The following is a 25296-nucleotide window of genomic DNA, read 5'->3' on the forward strand; positions in this document are numbered from 1 at the left end:
CACACTGACCTTCATCACTGAAAAGGAGTCACTGAAAAGAGACATGGTGTCAAGGGAGGAAAGTGCCAGGGGAATGGGAAAGAAAATTAAAAGAGGAGAGAAAAGCAAGGGAGATAAAGCAGGCTGAATCCTCTGATGGCATAAAATCACCCTGTCTCCAAGTCAGTGGAACAGCACTTAGAGCTCTGTTCTCTGCTGCTGTGGACAGTGAGGACTCAAATGGGGTCATCTCCTTTTAAAAATATTTTTGCACCTTCTAACCAAGACATAAGCAGTAAAGCTAAATCTCCTGACTTGTCATGGGGTCTCAGATTCTTCCAAAGTCCTTGCCACACTTTCCGTCATTGTCAAATGTGAAGCTTATCATCTTTTTCTTTCTCAAAAGCTGACAGACATGGCCACAAAGACAGCTAAATTACAGGCAGTGATAGTAGTGTTCCCAGAGGCCTACTTCCAGCCTCCCAGCTAGCTTAATGTAACAAACTGGTTAGTTATTCTGCTTCCTTGGCTTCCAATGCATCCTCAAAAGGAATCTTCCCTTACAAACAACAGGATTGGCAGAAGCAACACAGCACAGGGAAAACAAAAGTGTTAGCTTTACCTCACTGACCTGTGCCCATGCACTGACCTGTGCCCTACCTGTGACATGCAAACTTCTGGAAAAGAGGGGACATGTTTGTTGACATATCAAATTCACCTCCTGGTCTTCACCTCCTGCAACTACCTGGCTCAAATCCCTTCCTCCTGCCAATGTGGTTATTGTTGGTTCTCACTATGCTGTTTTTCCTTTAAACTTCTCAGGTGGCAAGTACCTATTCTGACCGGTGTGTCCATAAATGACTTGTGTTGTCTTTTTACTGAAGGAAGTGGTTCGATCACATTTCAGCCAACGTTCAAGCAGGCTCACACAAATACCCCAGCTCCTACATCTTGTTACTCTGCTTCCAGCTAGAATTCATCAGAGTAAAACTTTGGTTTTGTGTAAAAGCACTGTTTTGTAGAATTTAAACTATCTGATAAAAACATCTTTTGACAAAGATTTTTCAAATTACAGAGCTTTGCCTGGATTTCCTGGCAGGCTGGTGGAGCACCAAGACTCCATCTCTCTCGTGCATCTCTAGTGCAGCCTGCCATACAAGTAGCCCCTCAAGAGGGGGGCCATCAGGTTTCCCCACAATTCTCTTCCTAACTCCCAAAGCTTTGCTCTGCAGCAGCTCCTAGCTCTGGGAGCTGGCTGACCCAACAGGCGTGAAGCCCCTGTGCCAAGGCAGGTGGGTCTGCAGAGCAGCCCTGGAGCCGCAGACATCATCAGCTGCAGTGTGGGAATGCACAAGGCTCTCAGCTGATTCAGCAATGCCCAGCATTCATTCTGAGGAGCATGCTTGGTTTCAGAAGTATTATATATTGGCATTTCCTACTGAATTTCATCTCTACAGGAACCACTGGGGAAAAAAAGGCCTACTTCCAGATAAAAGTAACAACATATTTTGAAAGCATAGAATCATAGAACCATTTAAGTTGGAAAAGACCCTTAAAATAATCAAGACCAACAGTAAACAACACTGCCAATTCCACCACTAAACCACGTCCTTATGCACCATGTCTACATGTCTTAAATACCTCTAGTGTTGGTGACCCAACTTCTTCCCTGGGCAGCCTGTTCCAGTGCTTGACAACCCTTTCCATGAAGAAATTTTTCCTAATATCCAATCTAAATCTCCCTTGATGTAACTTGAGGCCATTTCCTTTCATCCTATAACTTGTTAATTGGGAAAAAGACACCAACACACGTCACTACAACCTCCTGCCAGGTAGTTGTAGAGAGCAGTAAAATCTCTCCAGAGCCAGCAAACAACCCCAGTTCACTCAGCCACTCTTCATAGGACTTGTTCTCTGGAACCTTCACCAGCTTCCAAACTGAATATTGAAAAAAGTGGAACCTGAAATTTCAGCCATTTCTAATCTCAAAACTTCCCTAAATGAATGACACTGTTCTCTGCTTTTATTCAAACAGCAAATTCACCACTTCAATTCCTAATTACACATAAAGAAAGCAAACAACAGGGAGGAAAAATCTCAGGAAAAAAGAGGAAGGGACAAGGACAGACAGAAAAACCTGAGAAATAGAAGCCTCTATATGGATAAAATGCTTTGGTAGTTGATTATCAGGACAGAAATACAGAGAAAATTAAAGGGGAATCAGGGAAAGGAATAGTGGTGTGAAGTTACAGGACTTTGCTCTCAGTCTCCTGTGGGCATAGCTCTGGGTCTACTGACATTCTCCTTTTGCAGTGTCCTTCTCTTTCTGTTCCATGCAACCCAGGCATACACCACAGGGACTGTGTTCCACCTTGGGGACTATCCCTGTTCATTCTCCTCTTCCTTTCCAGCTCTTGATCCTGCATATATCTGAGATATAAGGGCAAATCCATGCCCTTGTCTTTGCAGCATAGCACGCATAGCCCAGATGGGAGCTGGGAGAGGAAGAGTTAACTTGCTGTGGAAGAAGTGGACCAGTTCTCCCCCTGAAGAGGCTGTATTAATTGCTGTCTGGACAAAGCAGCTCTTACATGGCCCTAGGACACTGGCAAGTGTCCTAGCCTTGCTATCACTTCTGAGCCTAAAGTAAGTGTTCTCTGAAAGCAGCTGTCTTCTTAACTATTTGAAGTCTTCAGGTAAGATGTTATTTTTATTGCTCTGATAAGAGGGCCTGGGAGGGTTGTAGGGGCTAATGGGTACCTGAAATTCATTCCCCTGTGGTGTTGTCAACCTTCGCTGCTTTAAAGTGAGTCCTGTTTTACCTGGTACCTGTCTGAAGTCAGTGTAAGACTTTTGATGGTGGCCTTTTTTTTTCCCTCCCCGTGCTTTCTTATTTTATTTTTATACAAACTTTACTTTGTAAGTCAGAAAGGTGACAGGAAAATTGAATTTGCAGCTTCTGAGGGGTTAAACACCAGAAAGCATAAAGCTTGTTTTGCCTTTGAAAAAGAGGGAGGAAGGACATGTGTCTTCAATCCAGTGACAGTTGATTCAGCTTCATTACTTCAGGAAACTGTTCTGTGATTTTTTTTTCTTTTTAAACCCTTAATGTTTCTTTTAAAATTTTCTTAAATGTTTCTTTTTAAATGCTTTGGATAGGTGGCAATGGTCTGCCAATTAAAAGGGTAGGTCCCTTTCAAAAAAGGCCTGTCTCTTCCTCACCTTCCTCAGACTTGCAAACCATCGCAGAGACTTGCAGCTAAGCAAACACTGTTGTGGGCAGATGAGGCAGGTGATTTGGAAGAAGATGATTTCTCCTGTCTGTCAGAATATTGTTGAATTGTACTGTTTCCAATTTATTGCTTTAAGAACAAACTATTATCTCCTGGGCCACACTCTGATGAAAGCTTGGAAGGGAAAAGCTACCAAGACAAAAAGGTGTTCTGGGTGAGTGGAGTTGGGTGGTACAAAAGAGGAAGAAGCTAACAGAGAGGTGGAGGCACGCTGAAGGGCTTACTGAGGTAAATGTTGCCAGCAGTGTAAGAGTTCTGTGTGGAGGAGCAGCAGAGGACACCGGCAAGCATAGATGCCAAAGGAGGACTGGAAACAGCCTGAGCCTGTCAGTGCCTTGCTCTGTCTAGCTGGGATGTGTGCTCCAGAGGCAAGGCTTTGACAGTCCAGACCTATCTTAAATCACAGAGAAAGCTGTGCTTAGCCCAGTAATCACCATGCTGTCAATTGAAATGTTAGCCCCCTCTCTTCTAAGAGAAAACAACTGACTGAATTTTATTTAGTTGTCTTTAGCATTGCTCCTGACAAGAGGTATCCTCCAGACAGCTGCCTGCAGCCTCAGCAGGGGTATCTCTGAATTAGCTGTCCGGACACAGCAATTCCAGCTCTGTGATGAACTTTAGAGAAGCCTATGCCAAACCTCCTGGCTAGCACAAGCTGTCTAGTCAGCTCAGGAATTAGCTCTACCTTTCTGACTTCTTAGAAAGTTGGACGGTGCTGCGAAGGGGCTGCCTGATCCATGTAGCCTTGGCCTTTACAGCTATGAATCCCAAAAAGCGAATCATCTTTTCTCTTAAAAACTGGTGTTGTAGAAGGCAAAAATGTTGAGCAATGCAAACTGCAAGTCTCTGTAGCTACCTAGATTACATATCACAGGGCCAAAGGAATGCAGACTTCCTTGAAATTGAGTTAATGCTGTATCTTCCCTTAGGACAAGTGCTTGGGGCTTTATGTTCAGTCAGTGTTGCTGCCCATCCAAAGCATCAGTGCCCACTAGTTTAGCACTGATGACAGCTGTCCTGAAATAGATGCCTGTCTGCTGAGAGCTGTATTACAGTAAACAAGTCTAACCTTGTTTTCTTCTTCTCCTGCCCCCACAAAAGCAAGCCCCCAACCCAGACAGCATATGGACAATGGCGGTGCTCCCTGCTCTCCAGCAGTCAGCTTTAATTAAACAAATATCCAGTGTGACCTGTTCCCATAGATAGAGAACAGCTCTGTATTTTTCTGTATGAATGAGTTTAGAATGCAAGAAATGCCAAAACAAGACAGAATGAAAATCACCGTGACTGCTGCCCTGGTCAGTTATGTAGGGTGGTGGCATGGGCCCTACTGGATTCTCCAACTGCCAAGTACCTGCTCATCCTCTGTAGCCTTGCTCTTGGCCCAGGCACACATCACTTCTTAGAACTATGACAGTGCTAAAAGGCAAATGGTGTTCGATCAGTAAATCACTAGTCCAACTCACGTAGCGTTTTTGGTTTCTCTTTAAAACTCCACCTTTTGAAGAAATGCTAGAGGCTTTGACCAAAAGTCATTGTTTGTAATGCTGGGTATCTCAGCTTTCTTGGAGTCTTTTGCTACTTGTCTGTATCTTGCATCTTTTTGGTTAGCTGCCAAGAGAACAGATGGAGTCACAGAAAATCATGGCCTAGAAGGGGAAGATTAAAGGCAGAAGGAGTCAAAGGAGAACTGAATTCATCTCAAATTAAGTTTTACTGGCTGCTATCTTTTCCTAATATTAAGACTGGAGAACCACAATCAGGAACTATTTATCAGTACTAAGTTTATGAAAGGGCAGTTGCATGGGTTGCCCCCCAAATGTGTAGATCAGTGCTACCTCTACCTACCAATGGAGCTGTGACACACCTAGCTAAGGTTAGCTGCAGGTCTTACTCTTTCTATCATCTCCTCCTGTGCCAAATCTATTTCTGACTCCAGTCAACCTGGAACTGAGGACTGAAGTGAGATCTGACAGAGGCAGTTACCAAAAATGTATCTTCTAGCAACTAGCTGTTTCTCCCCCAGTTCTTCCCTCCAAAATACCCCCATTAAAGCTGTCTAGCTGTCTTAATTACTGATATCAATTCTAGGTCATTAGAATGGTATTTTGGAAGGAGTTCTATAGGAAAACAGTACACAATTAAAAATTAACTCAAGGTAATATTTGGAATTTGATTTCTTTTAACTCCTAAGTCTAACAGCCTCCTTATTTTTATGGGATACTGCTGACAGCAAGAATTTGGGAAGAATCAGAAAGGAACCAGGCATTTTAAAGGTTATCATTTGAGAGTACTTAACGCAGATCTTTCCAAAGCCAATGTATAGGGCTCAAACTTTTCAGCCTAAGAAGGTGACTTTTATGGGAGTCCCACAGCTATCTGTGACTGTTGCTTTTCCCTCTTGAACTGTTGTTGGTGATCTCTGAACAACAACTACACAAAACAGAATCACAAATCTGACTGAGAAAATCCTGTGTTCAAGTGCAACGGTCTTAGTAACCAAGATACTGAAGTGTAGAACTGCAACTAGATTCAAGCTCTCATTTTATTTGACATTCCCAGTAATTATAACAATCCCAACCCGAGTGTCTCTGGAAGCATTTTAGGAATGGACTGATTTAGTAATCTTCTCTAAGTTATCAAAAACTTCTGTATTTAGTCAAAAAATGTGCCAGTATTAATCCCCAAAGAGGAGAACAAGACTGAAGCAATCTGGAGTCAGATTTGCATGGTAGATTGCTGAGGATGAAACTACGACAAAGCAAAGGAAACAACTGAGTAAAAGATGATAGGAAGATGATTTGGAATTTGTGTGTGTTGACTGAGCAAGATCTCACCAAGACCTTTAGGCTACTTTGGTTTTACCTCCCCTTTCTTAACTTCTTAGCCTCTGCCACCACTTCACGCCTTTCAGTTTTATGGCTACAGATTTACTTTGCTCTCAGCAATGCCTTTACTCCCTCATCAGAAACATCCTCTCAAGTGACACTGACTATCCTTAGTCCTTTAGTGATCAGGAGGGTCAGTTGCATATTTGTAAAGAGTTCATATATGTCACTATGAAGGACATGAAGGACCACTTTATATCTGTTCCACCTACTTGCCATTGACTCCTGTTTGTTGCCTATAGGGGCAAATATTCATAATGTATTTATGTGCAGACTGCCAGTTACCTCACCCAGATCGAGGATTTCCTTAACTTATTTCAGACCAGGGACTGTCTAGCTCTGCCTGTAACCCTTCACAGGCATATGTATCTAATTAATTATATGAAAAATACAAAGATGTGTCTAGATGCCAGCATGTAACTGCAAAAACATACTGCTGAAGAAAACCCCTGGCAAGGGGTAATCAGGATGGATGAATGTGTAACATACACATACATGACCAGCCTTGCCAGGATGTATGGTAGCTCTTCTTTCAGTCCACTTGAATGTGTATCATTCCACAGCTCTTTCATTAGCATTCTCAAAGCTAAAGAGCTCATTCTCAAAGCTCCTCCACCCTCCAAAGTCATTCTGGGGCGGCCAAAGAGGGGAGAACTTAACTTAGGACAGGGATCTATTCTCTCTGCTTGCTTGCCACAAATGAAAAATCTAATAAGTTTTGTAGACTGGAACTTGGCCTGCCTTGAATACCTCATCCATGTGGGAGAGAATGTCTTCTTCCATGTTTCTCTATCAAAGTGATGACTGAGAGATCAGAACTCATCCTCTAAAGCATACTTAGCAGCTGCTTAATCTTCATATTGTTTCTTGGTACAAATTAACTTTAAGACAGACATCTTTTGTAAAGTATTACTATATATTTGTTTTTCTAGTGCTAGAGGATGTGATGAAGACAGGATTCCGACTGACAGAGTATTTCCAATTTGTCACCAGAATATGTTGATTTTAGAGACCTTACAGAATCTCTTAAAACAGATTCACCTCGGCAGTATTAAATACCGTGCGCGTACACCACTGCTTGGAAAGTGGAAATTCAGTGTGACACACTGACGCAAACGCGTGTCTTTGAGCTATTGTGGGTTCTTCAGAAAAGCACAGCTTGGAAGGATAAGCACAAGGCATTGTGCTGAGGAAATGGAATTTCCTGTGTTGGAGGAAGAAGATCTGAGCCAATGCTGCTGTGATCTGATCTTTTTTCAGTTAACTAGTTGGGTGACTACAACAGATATGTCAAATATGCCATTCATTTATCACCATCTGTTTCAGGGATGGAGATATTAATGCCGTAATCATCCTGAACAGTTGGTTTCTCAGCTGACTTTAGTCCATATATGTGGCAGGCATTTTTCCTGTAGTTCTTCACTCACACCTTGAAGAAATTCTTGGGGAAAAGTGTGGGCATGACAGGCAAATGAGTGCATGGATTTCAGAAAAAAAAATGGGATGTTTTGTACCAACTTCAGTGTGAAGAACTTCACTGTGTGACCGGTGGACAGTGTCTGTGGATGTGTACTAGAGAGGGTCTGAGCAGGAAGGACTATGTGAGCTGACATTCATGGCCTTAGGGGCAGAGTCAGCAACATGTCTGGGAGATGGTGAAAATGAGCTGTGGCCTCTTGCATTTTGGCCCAGTGGGGTCTGTTCCTCTGCCACAGACCTAGAAACTCTCTTTTCTCTTGTTGGTGACAGGCTGCTTAACAGAAGAGGATATAGGCTCCAGACATCACTAGCAAGAGTGAGGAAGATTGGAAGGATGTCACCTGTGGATTTACTGTATTCAGTGAAAATTGCTGCTGACAACAATTTTGTTTCACAGCAACACTTGAAGGAAATCTAATCCACTCACTAAGCCAATGAGGAGTGGTTAGGCTAACGGCCAGATTTCCCCTACATGCTAGAAATGGGCATGAGCAGAAAAAGGAATGGAAGGAGCACCTAGTATTCATACACACATCAGGAATCAACTGGAAGAGGAGAGTCCACATGGGCTTCTGGTTCCAGTCTGCCAGATCATCTCCTTGTGACAGCCAGAATCAAAGTCTGGGGCCAGGTTTTGGACCCACTTCCATCAGTTTTCATGCTAGGTGGTGCAATTATTCTTTGTACAGTTTTATGGCTCTTGGTGCTTCAGCTACAAAGTGATGAAATAATGTACTTAAGGTGAATTAAGGATGAAACAGTCTCAATTATCTGTGGACTAACTTCATTATAAGAGTCAATCTAGGTGACAGAAATTGTCCACAGGAGGAAAATTAAGACCAAGTATCTACTGTACAAAGAAAGTCTGATCCTTAAAGCAGCAAACATAATGTATCACATACACATGCAGTACATTAATAAAAGGCAGCAGCTTGAAAAGACTTGGAAATAGCACTCAGACAGAACAAAATGCTCAGATTTGGGACACGAGGATGGCCTGGGAGAAGCTAGCATTGCTGAAAGCTCTCTGTAGAGGGGTACCTGTATCTCTGATGTCATTATGCTGGTGTCTCTTATCAAATTACTAGCTGAGGAAATACTCTAGGTTAATGGGGGATGCTTCTTGTACTCTCACATATGCCCAGTAGAAATGATTCACTCAGAAGCTTAGCTCTTCTTGCTATTAATTTTTTTCCTAAGGCACGGCAGGAACAGGGGTGAGGCAAATGATTGTACTTGCTAAGCAATTCCCAGGAAGAAACTTCCTGGATGGAAGAGACTTTGCCACCAGCTGCTGAAGGAGTTGCAGGGAGGCCTGCTTCTCCTGAAATGTCTTCGAATCACATGCCAATGGGGAATCCATTCACTCCATTTAAATTGGCTTTCTCTTTTGTAGAGGAACATCAGCTAATTTGATCTGTGCTTTGTAAGCACCAAGATGAAGAAGGCAAAGCGGCCATGATGGGAGGAGATGCTGTATGTTGGACTATGCAATAGTCCATTTTGCGCCACTGGTCTTATTTAGACCAATGGTGGAAACAGTTGATGACTTACTGTGACAGACAAGTCACATCAATGCTCTGACATGCTAGCAGGGTGCTCAGGAAAAACAGCTACTGCATAAAAGAGCAATCTGATATTCTAAGTGTATGTGCACAGCTAATCATGTGGAAGTGATCCTCTAGTGACACATGCAACACTCACTGGAAGTGAGCAGAGGTTTAATAAGTTGTAGCCAAAGCTATACTTCAGATATCACAACTAGGAAGCTGCTATATAAATCTGAAGCATGTGTGAGGGGGAGTTTGTGTAAGTTCCCGAACTAATTTCCATTACAAAATTACCATAAACAGAAGTTGTATTGATTAATTTCTTAATGGAAAGATGGTATATTCATATACAACTACTTTTCAATACAATATGTGACTCTTTCCAAGACAACATCCTCGCTTCCATCTATCTTAAATATCATCATTTATTTTAAAGGTTGCATATGTAATGGAATAATTACACGTCTACAAATGCATGCTGATAGTGACTTTCTGTAGCTTTGAAACATCTTTTTATACCTCTTCTGTTTTGTGCTATACAAAGGCCCTTTCTTCTTTGTTCAAATAATAGAATTATAACTACATAAAATGGAAATAGCTGGCAAAAGCTCAATTTTAATTATACTGGCGAGCATTCTCCAAATCTCCTTCAGTTCCTCATATAATAATTACAGTTTGTCAGTCTAATACCAGTGAATACGTGGTCGTCCTAAACAGATCCAGAACTAGCACTGTGCCTGAATGATCTGCTAGCAAACACCTTTTTTTCTTCTTTCCTATTTTGGGCTAATACGTATGAACGCTACAAAAAAGCAAAGGCTTGTGTTAGTGGAATTGGCAACCCTTTCTATAATTACTGGGACTGTGAGATATAAACAGAATTTAGGTCTCTTCCTCAGTAAGAATAAAATGGTTTTACTTTTTGAAAAAGTGTCAGAATTGGACTCAGTAAAAGGATTTTTGTTGCAACTGAGTATTAGGTCTGGTTTTAATCAGGCTTAGACTTCCTAGTGGCTTCTTGCTCATGTGGCTCATGTTTAACCCCTTAGTACAGGAAGAATTCACTGGAATTTTCTAGAGGCTAAAATCAAACTGTCCCTCAGCCCTGGAGAACGACACAGAGCTATATGAAGGAGTGCTGTTCAATAATTCAGAATCCCATAAACATGCAAATTAGCTGCATACACAGAAACATCTCACCACTGAGCTCTTCATACACCCTAGCAGCACTGTCTTGTGTCGACTTGCCCCTGCATGGAAATGCACGGCCACGTTTGCTGCATGTATCACAGCAGTTCTGTGCGCTTGCAGGCAGCTCTGTATTCAGTGCTAGATACCAGAGCAGCATGGCAGTGAACTGCACCAGCTATTACAGACAAGCTTGTTACCATCACATTGGGCTGATGCGCTAAATTTAAGTAGCGGTTTTATTCCGTGTATTCATACCAAGATTGTTCCGTGGAGTAAGTACTGCTGCCTAGTACTTAGCTGCACTGACTACTGCACATTGAGGCTTGACATAAAACAGTGGAACAAGAGGATTGCAATTGCATGCAGTGAGCAAGGGCTTGTCTGGCTTGGCTTAGGCTGCTTCAGGCCCTTGGTTTGGGGCTTGCCTATGGAACCCAGTTATAACCAGGCATGCAGGCATCCAGGGCCGTTTCATCCATGACACCTACAATTGAAAGTGGAGTGTTTTCCGAACATGGAAGGACAAGAAGGAGAATTAGGAATGCAGAACCAGACATAGGCTGCTTGGTGGCATACACAAGACTAAATTTTGCTGTTCTCTGATGCTTTAGAGCTGAGATGCTTCTACTGTGAGAAGGGGTAGAGAAGAGGAGGACCAGTTGCAGAGCTGATTCTAATGCCTCAGGTGACAGGAATAGTCACTCTTGATTTGGGGGAAATTTAATTTCCCCATTTCCCTTCCACACATACCTATGTACTTCCACCAGGGGCTTTACATACGGAAAGTAGGCAATGTTGTAGACTGCTTGTGTACACAGCAGCTGGTTGACACCAAGAGCAGCTGAATTTGCATATGTAATTGCCCTGGCAGGAAAGTATCATTTGGCATTAATGCAAGTGTGGAGAGGATGCGCCTTCTACGCTCAGCAATTCATCATGGGTTGTTTTTGGGTAAAGAGATGATGTTAGTTTTGTGAGGCTTGGTAAACTTCTGAACTTGCTAAGACAGCAGAAGAGCAGGTGGAATTAATGACGTATCCTCACATGCAGAAAAAATATTCCCTTTCACCATCTTAACTATTCAATACTTCCTGGCATTTAAAACAAGTACGACATACAATGTACTGTCAAGTCCATTTATCAAGATGACGACAGGTTAAATTAGTCTTAGTTGCAGGAATTGCATTATTTTATACCCTTTGTCTAGTGTGGCAGCACTGGGAAAAAAATGCCACAAAAATATAGAAGGCATCACTTCTTAACCCAATGCCTTGCCTACACTAATTGCTCATCCATGCCTTATCTCAGAACTGAGATTAAAATGTCAGCTTACAGTCATATACATGGTCAAAAGAGTAGTGCTTCAGTCAGTAGTGACTACAGGAATCTATGTAGCCTGCATCTGCAACCACATATAAGGTTTATCTTGAATTAAAAGAGCTGTCTGTGTCTGTCTATACTACTGGATCTCTGTAGTGCCTTACTGCAGCTAGCCTATGCCTTGTGGGGAGTCTTCACTTCCTAAAGCATCTGACTTACAAATCCATTACTGTACTTAATAAAGTTTTGAGTTTCTCACTATATGCTGGAGTCCCTTGTTTCCTTTCCTTTATTTGGAAAAAAAATATCTATATAAGGTGTTCTTATGGAAACATAACCGTAAGAGATTTTCCTGTACTACAGGAGCCTGATTTCTGCAGAGGTATTTCAGGAAAGTTGCAAAAACAATTACTAGAAATCAGAGTCAGGATGTGTGGGACTGATTATGTTTCTGCTCCTGAAGCACGATGGCTGATGCAGACTTTCTGAACCTTGTGGTACTTACAGCTGGGCAATCTCCTCTAGCAACTGAGATTTAACAAGTTTGCTTCAGTACCCTGGTGCCAACAGGGCTGTAGCATAAGCTGACACCATGTGGCTCAGCATAAGCTGGCAGTGCTATTTGTGCTTTCACACTTCAGCTGTGAAGCTACATCAGTGATGGCTCTAGACCCTAGATGCTGGGATGTGACAATACTTCCCATCTTGGGAAGAGGCCACAACAGTAGCAGTATCTGCATCTGTGGTTACTTTAACACTAGGAGCTGTTGAAATCTTGATTCTTGTGATGAACCGATTCTGCCTAGGCTCTAGTTTAGCCTTGGAAGCTGTGTGGTGGGGGAAATTCTACTTTTGGCAGCTGCTATTCTGTAAAAAAACCTGTGTAGTACATGAAAAGATCCCAGAGCAGAAAAGGCCTTGGGAATAGAGAATGAAGCCTCTCATGGGAAAAACAACCTAGTAAAATTAAATTTTAATCAAACAATTGTCAGTGAGAAGCACAGAGATGGAACTTTGGATTAGAAAGGAGAGCTATCATCAGGTATGAATAAGCTAGCACAGGTATGGATAGGCTCGAGCAGTTATCACACTCCTAGGCTAGGAGGGCCAGCCTTGCTTGTAGCTGAAACACAGCCCCCTGCATCCAGGGAGTAGCTACACATAATAGCTGTTCTCAGGGTGACTCCAGAGCAAGCAAATTGTGACCAAGATTGATTAGTCACAGGATTTCTGTCATGGTGGTGGAACAGAGCTCACTTAATGTGCCATGGAGACTAAATACTCTCCCTCCTATGCTAAGAGGGTTACTCTGTCTCCAGGATCTTATAGTTCTATGCTGTATGGGGCTCCACTCCAGTCCTACCATATAGGGAGATATGATTCTTTGTGCCTTGCATCTTGATTCTAGATTGCCAGAATTCCTGTCTTGCCACAGCTGCTACTTACTCTTCTAAAGGATTTGTACAGCAGAGACCAGCATGCTTGCACAGCAGAAATACTCTTGAAATGTATGAAGAAGCAGGAATGCTGTCCTGGGCTCCTGCTTGTGTGCCCATGGGAAAAGCAGAATTTGAATTGCAGCTGCAGACTGCTATTTAGTCTCTACGGGCTGAGACCTCCAAGATATTTCTGGACAGTGATCTGGGGACAGTGATCTGTAGAGTGAAATTCTTGCTAGATGGTCAGGTCACCGGACTAAAATAAATGGAAGGTATGTACCACTGAATAATGTCCATACTTGAAACAAAATGACAAAAAAGTACCTAAATGGGGTGAGAAAGGGTTATCTTATTTATTTTTTAGATAAAAGTTGTTCTTTCTTGCTTGCAAAACCAACGAGTCAGCAATACTGCAAAGCAAATCTACCTTTCATACACTTTCCTTGTATTTTAACTAGAAAGGCATGTCCTCAGGTCTTTCCTTATCCCTGCCTCTGCCCTGGTCATGATGACTTCAGTACAATGGCCAACATCATACCCAGACTAGATGAGAATAATTGTATTAACAACTCAATTTTTCCCAGCTGACCTATCCATCAAATAGCAGATCTGCCAGCTCACTCTAGACTATTATTGTATTTTATCCCTTTTCTCATTGTACCTCTCCTAACAGTTATTTCTCAGTTGACTGTTGATTGTTCTAACCACTACTCCAGTCAGTCCTTACTCAAGCCACATAAACTCGCATTTCATTGATATGTTTGTTTCTACTTCTACCCATATTTTCAAGTTAAGCTTGATGCCAGCAGAATTAATCTCTCTGGTCTGTGTGGCAGCAACTACGCCCTCTGGGATGGGCACAGTGATCCTTGCTGGGATCTGAATCATCATATGCAAGAGAAACTTTGGCAAGAGGACAAAACCAATAGTCACTACAGATTATGTAGTAGGGTGCTATGATAGGCATTTTCTATCATGAAGAACTTTTTGCTTTTGAAAGCAACAGTGCTTTATATGACAATCAGAAAAAAGGGATGCAATTAAAAGTACTGGTGTGTGTCTGCATGTGGTAGAAAGAAGTAGTAGATTGCACTCCTGAAATACAGGCATTTTGTAAAATGTTGAATATGGGCCAGGGATGAGGTTTGGGAAGGTAAGGTGATTCTTGCAAGTCAGAAGTTTTTTTCGTTGATGGCATTTTTTAATTGTGCTGCTGTGGAATTCCCTCTGCTGGTGCCAGGTTACCTCCTTTAAGGAGGCATGGTGGAGTGTGGGGGCTGAGGGCAGGAATTACATAAAAAGTTTTATGTTTGTCTCTGTAAGGAAAGAACAGATTCTAAAGCCTTTTCTCTTGCAAAATTATCCTCTGGTTAACTGTGGTCTCAACTGCTTTGATACTTCATGACTTTAGGCCTGTAAAGGGCAATGTCAAATTTGTCTGTGTTTTACTTACCGTGTTTCTGCTTTAGTCTGTTATTTCAATGCGTCTTCCAAATTCCCATGCCCCAGGTAATTGATGCCACTGTGATTTTCAAGGCATTTGCTTGAGTTTTGCACCTTAGCACAGAACAATTGAATTCTTCTACCCTTTTAGGCACGTTGAAGACCACCATCTCTTTTTTCCAAAGTAGATTAACAGAATAACTGGAATATATAAGACATTTCAGACCCTGTTTCTATATCCTCAGTTACTAGGCTCTTTAATTACTGTACCTCTAGGAACAACCACTACCTTAACAATTTTCTTCTTGTGTACCACTTGTCTCTGCACTATACAGCAGTGAAGATCACTGAAGATCATATTGCTGGAGTTTTGGCCCAGCACAGACAAGGCTCACTTGAAGACCATGTTGGGATGTTCCAGAGGGATTTAATTTGGAACCTTTAAGGTCTTAGAATAGCAATAGTTTTTCTCTTCTTGCCAAAGTAATGCTCTTCAAATAGCTTAAGTGGAAGAGACCATCTTTCTCTTCAGATCTTAGGACAGCAGGACCTGGATTCCATTTCCATGTTGACTTCCAAACAATGACCCATTCTTAGTTGGGTAGAGACAGATTTTCCCATCTTGAAAACCAGGTTGTATTACAGATTGGAATCTCACAGTTAGGCTGCACTTGGAATGGACTAAGCGTTTTTACCATTTATTGAGATTCCATAGTGATTACTGGTATAGGACAGCTCAAGCCCTTTGCAAAACAATGCTGAACTTATAAATATCATCAGTAGAGTAGAAAATAGGGAATTTTTTTTTTCTGCTGCTACAGCCATGAAGTGTAACTGCATGCTGTGATTCAATCAGCTGTTTCAGGTACCTTTGTAAATATGTTGTCTGGAGTAGTCAGTTTTCACTGCTTAGATAGCTGAAAATGCCTACCTGGTTTGTGTGTTTTCGAGACATGAGGCAATTTTTAAAAAATCAATAGTCAAACCCAGGGTGAATTTGTATTACAGTGAAATTAAAGTACCAATGGAAGGCTGTATTTTGTGTAGAAGAATCATCTAAAAGGACACTTGAGCCTAAATACAACCCTACTGTAACTGTACTGGCATCAATGGCATTTGTATAGCCTATGCGGAGATAAATCTGGTTTGGAGACACGTAGCTAATCAAGTTTAATGGGAATGTCAATCCTTGATATCAAGAGAAGCAGGATTGTGTTCTTATATAGTAGCTAGGGAAAGTACATTAACTGAGTAATTAATTTGGTTTTATTCACTCTGTAGTTGTGTGAATAAAATGAATATCAATCAATAATACATTCAGTGAACTTTGTGATATCTCTTACTCTAGAACTAGTTTATCCAGCTGTCTTGGAGAACTTCAGATGTAACATGGTAATGTTTCCATGCAATCCACTTACCAACAGTTCTGAGACAGGATCAGAGATTCTGGCAAAGGTTAACCATACTAGAAGATACCACATAAATAAAACATAAGAAAAACATAAATGTACTAGGAGATTCCCCATAAACAAAAACACTGGAAGGATTCCAGAAGACCGAAAGGTTTCCAGTGATGCACAGGGAGACTTCTGTATAGAATCCAAGGTGCAGAACATAAGGAAGGAGTTTGGAGGCCTCTATGCAATTCGTACTCTTTTCAGAGGAAACATACAAACACTGCTAGCAATATGCTAGCCAGAAAAGGGTAAATAAAGCTTGTAATGTCTTTGACCACCTACTTCCTTGTGTAGGCATCAATTCTACATCTAATCATTCTTTGTCCTTTAAGTTTTCTCAAGGCAGAAGGGGTTTGATTGAAAGAGAATGTATACTGGCTGGCTATATGCAATCCTTTAACATCACATTCTTAAACTCCAATTCTGGTCTTATTAAACTGCTAGCACTTATGGTACAGTGAGACAGAGAATGCCCCTGAACTGCTATAAGACGCCACATAAATACTGTTTCCAAACTTTTTAATCTTTCTCAGCACATACAAAAGAAGCAGCTGGCCAAGAGTAAGGGTTGAAATGGAATCTGATTGTTATTCATCTGGGATCTCCTCCAACTCCCACTAAAACAGTATTTCCACTGAGTTTGTATATGATCTGATTTCAAGTCCCATGCAGTAAATCCTAGCCAATTCACCTCTTAAAGGTTGTCCTGACTCAAATGCTAACTATCAGCATTTAAATGAAGGCTCTTCCTACTTATGAACAGATCTTATTCTTGTGTCTGTTTCATGAGAAATGCCATTTATTGCTATTTCGGAGAATCAGTAAACTATATGGCTTCTCATACAGCAGCCTCCCCTAGCAATGCCTATGGTGTCCTCTCTGTCTTCAATCTTTTTACATTTGTAATTAAACACTTTCAAATGGGAACATTTTTCTGTGGGTAGCAGATTCAACAGCGTGATCACGAGAGCCCCTAATGATCCCATGCTGAATACTTCTTGAACATGGGTTTAAAGAGAGATTATGTGTGCAGTCATGCCATTACAAAAAATCTGTGGCTCACATATATATAATCCAAAACATATGATCCAGCACAAGCCACAAAAAGACTGAAGCAACAGCAAGAGGTGTGAACTGTCCCACTTGTCTGTACAGAGTCTGTGTGCCAGTATTACAAAGTTCTACATGACTTACTGTGTCCCACTAAGTTAATGCTTAGAGCAGGCACAGCTTGCAGTAGAAGGCGGTGCATGCTTCACTTCTAGGGAAAAAAATTCTGTAGTTCTTAGTCGCCCCATCTCACTGAGATCAGTGAACCTCTTGCAGGTGCTAGGCACATAATTTAGGAATGTCTGGAAAGACCTTTGATCCTTGGGCTGAAGACATTTTGAAAGAGCAAAGTGGTGGTTGCTGCAAGGATACTACCCTTGTGCTCCTGCAACGCATCCCTTTAGGTGAAGGGTGACGATGATTTGTTGAGGCACTTGGTGGAAGCCTTAGCTACCACAGCCTGTGCTGTGCTTGTTTTCTAAGGTAAACAGGAAATCTCAGACCTCAGTAACGTCAATTCTGAACTTCTCACCAGGGTTAAATTTCATTTGAAGGGAAAATAGCAGTAGGAATGATCTCTATGTTTAGTTATTTCGTATCTCGTCTTACATTGTCCTCTCACGAGTGTGCCAGAAGGCCACAAGGAGACCTCTGATTGTTGTGTATGACCTGCATAACGGGCTTTTCCAGTTGTTGAAATGGCATGTGGAAGACTGAGCGAGCTGTGTTCCTATTCTACTGAATTCAGAGTGACTGGAGAGGAAAACCTTTGCTCTGAATCTGCAGGGACTTGAACCTATGCCTCTCTCCCCTCCCAAAGGAGTTCTGAACCAAAAAAACTTACCTGCAAAAATTCTAAGCTGGATATGAATTTCAGCCTCCAATTTCTTTTCTTAGTCTTGTTATTGGCAAATTGTACCAATACACTTGGAATGCCACACCCATCTCCAGATTTAATTGTCAAAACATATTTAAATACCAAACATTTTATTAATTTCTGTCAGAGAGTAGCAGAACATTCCCACTGGTTTTTGTTTTCCTTGAGCTTTCCCAGGCAACTCTTGCCTCTTTTCAGGATCCGTCTTCCACTTGTTGAGATCGGAAGTTGTGTTGTCATCCATATGTGTTAATCACTATGCTTGCTTTGAGGTGTTGGAAAAATAGGAATGTGGGTTATAGATTTTGAACTGCCATCCTGAGGGTTCTCCCACCAAGTAATGTTTATAACCTCAAACCACTCTGCCTATCCTGACTCAAAGAGAAAATGGAGCTGTTAAGCATAGTATGTGACTCTGTTCATCAGAGGCTCTCAACAACCATAGCTTGGTGCTGAATCTGGGGCAGAACTAGGAATGTTCTGGTATGGCTGTCTGATTCATCCTCTACTATTTTTGAAGTTGTGGTGCTTTGTATTGTGTCTAAATTAAAATATATTCTTGATTGTGTCTAAATTAAAATATATTCTTGCATTAAAATCATATATAGAATTCAACTTCAAAAGCTGTCTCAGAAACTGTCTCCCCTTTATGACAATAATGCACAGTCCCACTCATTTCTTTGCTCCACAAAGCGCTGTCAAACATGCCCAGTCATCCAGTGCTCGTTGCAGCAAAACTGTTCATCTTTCAAAGGCAGCATTCTCAAAGCTTTTTACAAACCCCACTAGCAGACATCTTGTGCTACTCCCTGCAAGGGAAATGAGTAACCCTCCTCTAGTCGCACAGGGGGATGCTAAAGTAAAGCCAGGCAATACAATTTGCCCAGTGTCACACAGCAAGCTTGTCAGTAGCATGTACCTTTCTAACACCTCAGTCCTGGTTTCTAAACAATAGTCCAAGCTTCCTCTCTATTCATCCACTCAAATTACTGTAAAGGATTAAGTAGGTACTTAACACCATATTGAAAAGGAGCCAAAATTAATTTCACAGGAGAGGAAGAAACCAGCACAAAGAATTCAACAAGTTGGGGGGTGACAAATGTGTGTACTGATTAAGAGACAGAAACAACCTGCACTTAACTGCTAAAGCTTGTAGTTGTCAAATGTAGCCCTCTCACACTGCTCCCCCCTGCCCTGATTTGTGATAATCGGCAGAGCAAAAGGCCTCTTTAAATGAGGCAGAAACCTTCCAGAGAACAGAGTGCACGTCACTTCTGCTCAGTAGCTTATCTGGTCAGGTGCTCGCCTAAAGGCACTCTGAGTTCCTTTACTGGATAGCAGCCCCGAGGAACAGAACTGAGCGCCTCTCCTTGACAAGAATGGCATCTGAAACCTAGTGCTTCTCTACACAGCCTAAACTGTGGTCCCAAAAGAGCATGTCTGTCTTAGAAGAACTATGCTGTGCCTATCTGAATTAAGTATTATCATTGCACCTGCAGAGCTGCAGATGCTATGTAACCTGTCATTGGAACAGCAAAGGAGCTCACATAACCAGAATAAGACTTGAACCTGAGCAGTATAAACCTGGTCCTTCCAGGCTGAGCAAATTAATCCATTCGTTACATGTAGGAAAGGAAACACAAAATGAACTGGAAGGAAATGGTTCACATCACTAATAAACCACAGGAACAGGAATGATGCTGACCCATACTGCTCAGCTGTTACTAACAGGCTAGCTTTACAGGTATTTTCAGCAGTCTCCTCCTCTTCAGAAGAGAACATATAGCCTCAGTAACACACCAAGAACCTCCAGTTATTTGTCAGCACACCAAATACACAAGATCTTTCTGCTGAAATCACCACTAGAGCTCATTAAAGTCTTGCAGCAGTGTACAAATGAGCACAGCAGCACCTGGCTGAACATCTGCTTCTATGTGGAGAGTAGAGAAATGGAGCCCCTGATGTCTTCTTATGGAGAAAGAACCCTCTCCTGCTTGAGCTAGAAGAGGATCTCTGCAAGAATGCGTAGGTGTCAGTGGCATTATTTCCTCCAGACTCCAGGCTTTCTTAAACCAAACATTCTCTATCTCTCCTACTATACCACAAAGATGCACATATGCACAAAGAAAATTAGAGATAAAAGATAGAACTTGGGTCTATTTTATGGGATCATTAAAAATGTTCCCCAAGGCAGACATTAACAATTTACTTGAGTCCTCACACCTTCCTGCTTCCATTGAAGCAGAAGGTGTATCAGGAAGTGGGAAATACAGCATAGGCAAGATACTTAATTTGGGTTGATATAATAATCAGACTGAAAAGCTGCAACGTGCCCAAACAGACAATAATAAATCTCTTGTAATAATTGATTGCCACTAATAGCTACTGCAAGCAAAGGAAAAAAGTAAAATGGAGAGCCAGCAAACTAGAGGCCTCAGCCAGCCAACAAGAATAAATACCAACAAATAAATAGCAACAAACTTTGATATAAGGATTTGAGACATTTTCTCCCTACCAAACAATACAGACAAATGAAATGCAGACCCACATAATGAGGTTTATCCCCTTCTGTGATTGATCCCAACACATATTCCTTTATGCAGAATTTCTAGCACCAGGAAAAAACTCAAAAGAAACAGGCCGTACCACGTACGCAGGATGGAAAACAGCCTTTTTGCCCCTTCCATGATGTTCTAGCATTGTGCCTTGTCTTTGGTTTTAGATTCAATAAGGTTGTTAGCCTTTGCAAATTCTCACAGGCATGAGTTCTTCCACTGAGCCCCTCAGCAGGTAGGCCATATTGCTATAACTGTGCTTACTCATTTGGATGGAATAGTTAGGACTTTTCATCCCACTGCAACTTACATCATAAATCCTGCAACTTAGGTCATCAGTCCTGAACTCCACATCACTGCTGTGCAGGATCCCTCCTCCTGCAGACTAATCTTGCTGCTTGGCATCAATGGAAGAGCTTTCAGAGTTGAGGAGTACTGGCACACTTGAAATTTCAGTTAATTCCCTTTCAAAAGGCATTGTTGCTATTCTTGGAATAATGAGTAGGAAGTTTTAGAGGCAAAATTGTTGAGTTGTTTTCTGACAGCTTGCTCCGACGATGCCATGACCCATATCACTTCTTGTTGAAGCAAAAAGAAGTCAAAGCATCCAAGTTTTTGTCTGAATGACAATTCATTAAACAGCTGGTCAAAAATTGCTAGAGTCCAAACATTGTCTTGACACAAAGTGCTTTTTTGCCCCAGAAGGAACACTTAATATTTTTTAAATGTTGGTTAATTTTTTGTAAAGACCTTCCAATGGAAAATCTAGGAATAAAACCCAGTTTGCTGATTATTAAGTGTCACATTTTATTGAAAGATACAGGTTCTCATGAGACCCTATCATACAATGAAAAAGTGTGGGTGGTTTCTTAGCCAGTTTTGATGTTCATAAATATTCTCAAACAGTGCCAGAGAGAGATTACAAGAACTCCTTATGCTTGTGCTCAGTGGAATGGGCTTCTGGATTCTACCTAATCTGTGTTACTTCTGAAAATAGAGAACCTTGAAGACTAGCCACTAGATGCTGTTATTCTGGTAGCACAGTTCCATCATCGTGGACTAAGAACAGTGGTTTCTCCCTCATTTGGTACCATGATCCATCTCAGCATAGGGTGGCTGAACTTCACCTGAGAAGTGAAGTTTACCTCCCTGTAAAACGGTGTTCGTACAGTGCAAAACTACCTGTGAAGACACACCCACCTCACCTCCTTTTCCCTATCCACTCCATCTACTGGTATTATGATGTCTACTTTCACACTGTCACTGTCAGAAAGACATTACTATGGTATTCATTGATCTGGGCCATATCATGTGCTCTTTCTCAAGCATTAGTGGTGACCTTGAAGACAAATGTGATTTCACTGAAGGGAGGGGAAAATATAAGAAACCTGATTGCTGGAGAAAATGAGAAAGCTATAAGAAAATATTGTCTTGATGCTAAACTTCAGTGTCTTGAGTCCCCAACCTGTGTGAGAAGCATAGCTGGGCAAATATGACAGTGAAGATACCTTGCCCTCTGTGGTACCACTACTATCTTTTGTAAAATCAAGGTATTGCAGGTGTTCGGAGCAAGAATAAGCAACTTTTTAATATTTCATTTAATCCTTTACAGGTTTAGTAAGACAGGTAGAAGGAAGAGAGAAAAAGAGAGTACCACTGATGTCTAACCATGTCTTAGGTGGGATGGGGTAGTCAGTATGCTGCAGAGCTGTCTAAGGAGGAGCTTTGAGCCAGGGACATCTAAATAAACTCTTCCTCTTGCGAAATATACTGGAAGATCATTCAGGGATTCAAGTCTGCCCAGGAGGATCTAGCTGCTCCTTTTGCATGAGAATCTAAGCACTTGAAATCTCTTGACGGCTTTGGAAGACTCAGCCTTTTTAACTTGTTCAGAGCAGATGGAAATGCTGCCATTCAGATTTCAAATTTGAGATTTGCTGCTCCACCGTCAGCTCCTGAGAAGCCAGTTTCTTTGCCTCTGAACTGAACCCCATTTGAAAGTAAGCCATTTTGCATAGGAACTAAGAGCTTTCCTGCTTGACTATAGATTGCAGGAAATCTGAAGATCCCACATATGACTGTGGCATGTCTTGAGAAACAAACATTCCTTGAAAGATGACTGGTTCCCTTAAGCTTATTCTGCTATCCTAGAGCAAATGTACATGCTGGATTATGTAAGTTCCCACAAGAGTATATCATTCTACTGCTTTTAGACCCTCCATAAACTTCTATATGATTATCACTTTGCAATAGTCCTTCTGCATTTGTAACTAAATTGTTGCAGTTGATTTGATTACAAAAAAAAGGGAAATAACCCTTTTGCTTGTGTCTTATAGCAGAAGCGGCAGCATGAGGAGCCTTTATATAAGAAAAAAAACCCAACATGAAAATGCTAAGAACAGGCACAAATAGAGACTCATCTACTTCGAGACTGGCAGTTAGAAATGTTCTAGAAATAAGACTTGGAATTGCTTGTGCTGTATTCTTGCCACCTGCAAGGGTATGTTTATCTCCTTTAGAAAGAACTGGAGTGAGATTCTTCTGTTTAGGACGACAAAATTCATAGCAAAGTCAGATTCAGAGTGACTCCAAAGCAGACAGTGACAAATTCTGCTGCAGTTGCTAGACCTCCTTCACTGAGTTGCAAAAGTCTGTTTAGCAACACTCAGTGGCCTACAGCTATGGTTCCTCAGGCTGCACTCATGTCAGCTATTATAAGCTAAGCAAGTGAGCCTAGGCATGCAGCTGGATTGAAGACTTCCAAGAAAAACTGATGGGGGTGCTGCAGGCAGTGGTAGTATTCCTGCCAAGTCATCACTGCACAAGTGTGGTGACACAGTGCTATAAAGTTCACTGTCCTACATGCAATGCTAAGAATCACTTGAACTCCTAGGAAGATTAAATGGATTTTGTTATTGCTGTTCCATGCTCACCTATCTATACTTGGAGTTGTTACAGTTTTGGGTGGCCGGGTTCTGGTGGTGGAGGGGGGCTGCAGGGGTGGCTTCTGCAAGAAGCAGCCAGAAGCTCTCTGCAGGCCCAACAGAGCAAACACCAGCTGAGATCAAGACCTGACGCTGACCAAGGCCAAGCCCATCAGCGATGGTCACAGTGCCTCTGGTAATCACATTTAAGAGGAAAAAAACACAAGCAGCCGCTTTTTGCCATCAGAGAAGTGACTGAGAAGATGTAAGAAACTGTGCAGACACCAAGGTCTGAGAAGCAGGGGGGATGAGGCGCTCCAGGTGCTGGAGAGATTCCCCTGCAGCCCCTGGAGAAGACCATGGTGGAGTAGGTGTCCCCTTGCAGACCATGGAAGATGATGAGGAGCAGAGACCCCACCTGCAGCCCATGGAGAGCCCCATGCTTGAGCTCCGTGGTGGGGGAAAAAGGGAGTGAAATCATGACTAAAGTGAAGTCTGCTAAGAAGGGAGGGGTGGGGGGAGATGCTTTAAGATCTGGTTGTATTTCTCATTACCTGACTCTGGTTTCAATGGGTATGTGTATGTAGTGTAATAAATCAGAGAGTTTTCTTTCCTTTATTCTGTGTTTAGTCTGTTTTGCCCGTGACGCTAATTGCAGAATGATCTCTCCCTGTCTTATCTCAGCTCCTAAGCCCCTCAATAAATATTTTCTTCCCTGTCCAGATGAAAAGGGAAGTGATAAAGCATCTTTGGTGGGCCTCTGGCCTCCAGCCAGGGTCAAACCACCACAGTAGTCATCTGTCAAATTCCATCTGTTTAACAGAAGTCACTGGGGCTGTAGTGATACGTACCAGCTAATGGCTTGATTTCAACTGGCTAGTGTAATACCCACACAACAGAGTCTGATCACAGGGGACTGCTGTGTTCTGTCCCAGAAGCGATGTGTCTCGGTTCTAAGTCATGGTCAGTTTGAGTGCTCAGACAGAAGGGTTCTGTCAATGGAAATTAATATTCTTCTGCTTTGGAAACAAAGTACACTGTCTCTCAAGGTAAGAAGGGAATTCCAGTCTACAGCCATTATTTGATGGAACTGCTTCCAATTCCGAATCTTCTGAAATCCTTAATTCACAAGCACTTTTTTCCAGGGGAAATAATGCTTCTGAAAAGTCTCATTGAGGCTGTGTTCAGAGGGAAAGGATTTCTTAACTGCTTCGCATAGTGCTTCAGTGCAGAGTATGAACTGCCAAGAACCCCTCTAAAGTTCATGTAACTACTGGAAACTAATAGAAATTTAATTGTACTGCTGTGTAAAAGCCCCAGTGAAGTGCATACCAAAGCCTCTGGCAGACTAGAACAGGGATCATAAAGCAGAAGTGGAATCCATGGGAATGCTCATGAGCACCTTGGGAGCATGCCTGAAATAGAAGGTATAGTGTGGTTGTGTCAAACAGATGCTCTGAAGATGACCTGTGGACTAGGCACAGCTGAGACACACACACAGAAGGGGAGTACATATCAGACCCTCCATGAGAAAACTAATTAGCTGTCCCAGGCCAAAACTAGCCTTCCCAAGCAGCCAGCCCAGGTGAGCTGTTAGCCCAGGTGATCTGAGTTAGCCTGGCCTGTTTCCACACCACCTGACATTACTCATCCATAAAAGGGGCTGGTTGGGGGGCCCCTAAAGGTTGAAGAACTGCAGGTACCAATTGGTACCATGATGGTACAAAGATGACAATACCGCACTGACAGAGGCTCCTTGATTCCCACTGAGAAACTGATTCACCAACTGGAGAGTCAGGGGGTGATTGGTAGAACCTGCTCACCCTTCAGCAGTCCAGTATGGTCAGTGCA

The 25296-nt window shown here is 42.1% G+C and overlaps 1 protein-coding gene across 1 annotated transcript in view; it reads right to left on the reverse strand.

Annotated features, from left to right (window-relative positions):
* The window catches only part of IQSEC3 (IQ motif and Sec7 domain ArfGEF 3), a gene marked incomplete at both ends in the record, with an annotated part of 105891 nt that overhangs the window by 55083 nt on the left and 25512 nt on the right, over positions 1-25296 (reverse strand). The gene's annotated exons all lie outside the window — the stretch shown is intronic.

Source organism: Gallinula chloropus, assembly GCF_964237585.1.
Source record: "Gallinula chloropus genome assembly, chromosome: 1".
Taxonomy (NCBI): Eukaryota; Metazoa; Chordata; class Aves; order Gruiformes; family Rallidae; genus Gallinula; species Gallinula chloropus.